We start from the raw sequence: 5,583 nt of genomic DNA on the forward strand, positions 1-5,583 counted from the left end.
TAATAGTAGTAGTCCAATTAATGGGCAAAAGAATGGTACAGTGGGTGCAAAAATTTTTCATATCTTTATAATTTATTTTTCTTATTTTCCAGCAATATCTTTTTGATCTGGTTTGTCATGCGATTTCTGCGGCGGCCACCAAGACAGAATCGTCATGATATTAATGAAACTATTTTAGTTTTTACCGGGATTTGTCACTTTCACTACCTCTAGGGTTAGTTTAATTATTAGATCTTTGAGAACTTGGGTACCAATTTTTATTTTAAATTTGCCTACTGCAGTAAATATTCTGTTATTTATCACCAATTTGTCCCTCAGGACAACTGTGTTTTTAATTCTTTACAAGTCCTAGATTGCAGGCACAGCCTGATATGTAATTGTCCTAGGTCAATTTTATCATTAACAATCAGGTTGCTTGTTTTCCTTACGCTACCATTTTTCTATGAAAAAGAGCGCGACATGTCTCATTGTTGCAAATTTATATAGCGCTTTGTATATTTTATACATATGTTCTCTTTGTGACTTTTTCTTCATTTTTTTTTGTTCTTACTGGCTGGTTTTTTAGTACTTTTTTTCATTCTTAGTTTTTGCATATCTCCACTGTCCTAGAATTTCTTATTGCTTCATGACCATTTTTGTCAGGAGCATTCAAAGGAATCATGCAAATATTTGATTTGCTGTTCACTTTAGGCAGGGCTGCCTTTACTGTCGATTGTGACATTTTGAGATTTACTATTTGAGATTTACTTGAATTGTTTATTGTTCGTCCTCAGCTTTGGGTTTGAATATTTGGGAAGGAGAAAAAAGAAAATTTTTAGACGCGCTGAATTTCATATATTTTCTGATTATAGTGGCTATTGTAATGACTAATAGCCCGATTGCGCCTGGCCAAACATCTGGAATTTTTGGGGTAATTTTTGTGTATACCTCGATTGGTGGTTCATATTTAACCATTCTATTCTCTGGTACTTCAGAATTTTCTTTCCCTAATTCGTATCAGGCTATCGCTATCAGGTTGTCTTGCGCAATCTTTGTCCACCAAGCCATGGTAAATTTTCCTATAATTATTTGTCTGCTTTTCTTTTTATTTAAAAGTTATTACATGGCGATCCTGCCGTATTCGCAAATGTAAAATAAAATACTTCTATTTTCATATAGAAAACAATAAAAGTAACAGTACTTCAACAACTAACTGGTAACTTGAGAAAAAAAAATTGACTTTATGGCCATTTCGGAAAAGCAGGACGGTCATAATGTTAATATCGTTAACCATTGTAACCAATTTAAATGGGCATAACTTCAATTGAATTTGGAGCCATTTAAGAGGGTCATAAGATCAATTGACGTTATGTCCGTTGACATTATATCACCCCTCTTCTAAGCCGGTGTGAGCTAAAAAATGAGACGAGAGGGTTGAACAATAGTTGTAATACATAGGCGTTAGACGCAGTATGGCGTTTTCGAGCTGTCAGTCGGTATAAAGTAAAGTTCATCACTTAGCCCGCTGTATAGGTAAGTAGATATAATGCCTGCTGCCTAGATGCCGGATTAGTGCTTAACAACTCGTTAAAGCCCAGAACTGTGGATAAAATCAATAATATTTGGAATTACTTTTTCATATAACCTTTATAGATCATCCGAAAAAGCTTTGCTAGATAATTGTAGACGTGTTCTATATAGAGCGGGTGTTCACTTAGAAATTGTTCAAACTTTCTGTTTGGTGGCCTTTTCCAGACAGCTACTGCAGTGATAATAATGCGAAGTACCCATGTTATTGCTATGAGAGTCTTCAGGTGGCCGATGGAGACTGCTCTAGATTTATGGGTGTCAGCTTTAGTGATATTCAAAATACTCGTTGTAGTCTCGCTTCGTGGCTCTTGATATTGCGCAGGTAGTAATACTTTTCCAGTCTCAGGCCAAAAATAAAGTATATTTAAATTTTCACTATTCACGCAGTATTTGTTATCTTTGTGCTTCGCTCACTTATCGAACCGATGCTTTTGGCGAATGGGGAAATTCATCAACTGCTTATCAAAGCGAAAAACGTTCACTTTTTATATCCTCCTTTAGCTCTTGCAGACTTATCAAGTTTCAGACCACTATACTAATATGTGCTGTCAGTAGCCTTCCGCGAAAGCTTCGCCCCAGACATTCAACCTAGCGGGGACTGTTGGAGAGCGACTCAAGTTAAATCTCCTCAATCAAAGTAGCGTCTGCAAAGCGAAAGTGCTACCTCGGTTAGAGAATATAGTATATTCTCCGATAACAAAGCATAATGCAACGGAAGTGATCTGGGAACTATATGAAGGTTAGAACAATTTGCAGGGAATTTTGAGTTCAGAATTTCTCAAGCTAGCTAAGCAAACGCAGGGCGCACACTATCTCATGGAGCCTTGCAAGATCCTTCTAGCCAAAAGTTGATGGCAGACGGGCCGTTGTCATAAGTTAGCTCATCATGTTTCATCTAGCAATATTAATTTGTTTTCTGGCAGGAAACTGTCCAAGGGGATTTCATGCACTGCGTCCTAATACAAAATATAAACCTGATTATACAGCTGTAGCCAGACAAAGGCGAGAGGCTTTAAGTCTAGGCTCACTTGGATTGCTTTTTTTCGAAACTTTGCCGTTGCTAAATAACGGTTTTCAAAGTTGGTATAGCTTTCGTGCCCATATTCTTATACGGTATAGGAATGGACCTTAGTGCTGTGCAAATATGCTTTCCAGACCTCTATTTATGTCGATATTGTCATTCTTTAAGACGTAATTGTGGTAAATAATAATTATTATTTGAAGTTGAAGTATATAACCTGCGGCTCCCAACCTTTTCTTTTTCAACTTCGAATATTATCTACAACTGCAGCCGCTCCTTCTCATGACAGAAACACACAGATACGACAAAGGTGCGATTTTATCAGACTGGGACGTGAACACGCTATGCCACGGCAACTGCCAGTATATTTTGCACTACTAAGAAAACAAATAAGAATTAATTATTTAAAACTCTTTTTTATTTATCGAAATTAACTTTTTGAATCTCATCATATCCAGGCCCGACGAGAGGGAAGGGGGAATGGGGGATTCCCTCCGTGCCGGGGTTTCTCAGGGACCCGCGATTTAGAGGTACTAAGACATTTTTTTAAATTCAGGAGAGTCTTTAGTTGTTCCATGTGTAAATTTTAAGCCGAATTTCAAAAGCAACGAATATTGATAATGATTTTTCCCTGGGCCTGAGGAGACAATAAAAACATCAAACAAAAATGTATATTTACATGAATCCGAAATCGTAAAGTCTTCGTGGTGACACTGATGAAGGTTCATCTTTAAAAAGTCTTCCAACAATACCACTAACTCTGTATGAAATCCAGATTATTTAAACGACTTCGATATCGGTACCATGAATAATGAGTTGTTGCGATCTGAAGAAGTCAACGAAATAATTCGTCAAGGTAATCAAAAGTGTTGTTATTTTTCCACGTGGTTGTCACGACGAGGCATTTCCTACCTCCTTGTTAAACAGAATCTTGCCAAATGGAGAGAAAGTGGAGCGTGACTGGTTAGTGTGGAGTGATAGTAGCAATGATTTTTATTGCCTATCATGTCGTCTGTTAAGCATCAATACTTTAAATCGACCTAAAATTTATTGTCCTGGCGGATATTCGAAATTCCAGTTATGGTAGAAGCTATACGATAAACTGCCATCACACGAAAATACTCAAGATAACATTAAATGTTATATTCAATGGCGATCTTTGCAAAATCTAGGAGGCTACGATTGATACACTTATCAATGAACAGCTAATCACTGAAACTCAAAAGTGAAAAGAAATTTTATATAGAATTTTGGACTCTATTTTATTTTTGCGTGAAAGAGGCCTAGCTTTCAAAGGCGAAAGTATATATCTTGATGAACGAAACGATGGACATTTTTTGGGCATCTTAGAACTCATAAGCCATTATAATCCGATACTTAGAGATTATTTGGAGAAAGGTAGGATTTCACAACGGCAGCACAAACGTTTACAAGTTCACTTTCATTCCCCAGACATTCAGAACGAGTTTATAGAGATTTGTGCAAAGCACGTGAGGGAAACTATATTAGATCAAGGCAAGAAAGCCATGTATTTTGCTATTATCGTTGATGCTATGCATGATGCTAGTCACGTTGAATACGTTCATTTTGCGCTAACTCCATTTCAATACGAAAGCAACAAATTTTACAATTCAAGAACGGTTTTTGGCTTTCGTGAATTGTAACCAAAAAACTGGTCAGAAAATCGCTGATATAATTTGCCATACTCTAGGTAAACATGAAATGCCATTAAAAGATTGTCGTGCACAAGGGTACGATAACGGCGCCAATATGAAAGGAGCTTACAACGGAGCACTACGTCACATTCTCGACAAAAATTCGAATGCTGATTACTCGCCTTGTGCAGCTCACAGTCTCAATTAATGTGGTTTTGATACTGCAGAATGTTGTACGGCTGCAATTACTTTTTTCGGAGTTGTACAAAAGCTTTACTATTATCAACATCACTCCACAACGATGGGATATCCTCAAAAAAAAAATGTACCGAGCTTTCTTTATAGTCTTTCAGGAAAAAACCAAATTTAACTGCGCAAGCATACGGAGATGTTACCGGGATTTTCAAGTACATCAACAAGTTCGAATATATCTTGCTGTCCTCAATTTGGTGCAAAATACTGACTACCATTAATGAAAGAAACGTGGTCCTCCAAGCTAGAGACGCCACCATAGATATTGAGGTCCGACATCTGATTTGAAGTTGATCAGGAACAAATGGGAAACAATTTTAAACGAATGCAAGACAGTTGCTATTCAACTGAACATCTCGCCAAAGTTTCCGGACATTTGAAGGAGAAAACCGAAATGACGTTCTGAAGATAATTTAAATGAGATGATTACGGATGATTCAGAGTCTGATTTTGACAATACATTCCTGGTGAACGTTGATTTGGTAATCAATTGCATTACTGAACGATTTGCAGGTATGAGAAATTTGAGCGAGACGTTTTCCTTTTTGTGGCAATTTGAAAACATGGATGAAACTACGGTCCGGACGAGCGCAGCAAAATTTGTCGGACATTTCTCAAAGCTTAGAATGCGAAAGAATTCACTTGAAACACATTTACGAAGCAAATTGTGATAAAGGTCTGTCACCATTGGAATTGCTAAAGGTCATCTATATATGTTCAAAATCTGTATAAAATTTTTCCCAACATTTGTGATGCTTTACGTATGTTTTGCACTATACCTGTCACTGTAGCTAGTGCAGAACGTTCCTTCAGCGTCCTTTCAAGAATCAAAAACTTTCATAGATCGTGTTAATCTCAAGAGCGAGTTTCAGGACTTGCCACGCTTTATGTTGAATCCGTTTTGGCAAGACAGTTAAATTTTGATATCATTATAAAAAATTTTGCAGCGCAAAAAGCAAGAAAAGCCAGTCTTTGATATCCGAACTTTCTATATTGAATAATTAAAATGTATAATTATCATTTAGTTTATCAGAAATGTATTCAAATGTTACCAAATAACTAGAAAAGATTATTTGAAATAATATG

Source organism: Eurosta solidaginis, chromosome 2 (assembly GCF_040869045.1).
Source record: "Eurosta solidaginis isolate ZX-2024a chromosome 2, ASM4086904v1, whole genome shotgun sequence".
Lineage (NCBI taxonomy): Eukaryota > Metazoa > Arthropoda > Insecta > Diptera > Tephritidae > Eurosta > Eurosta solidaginis.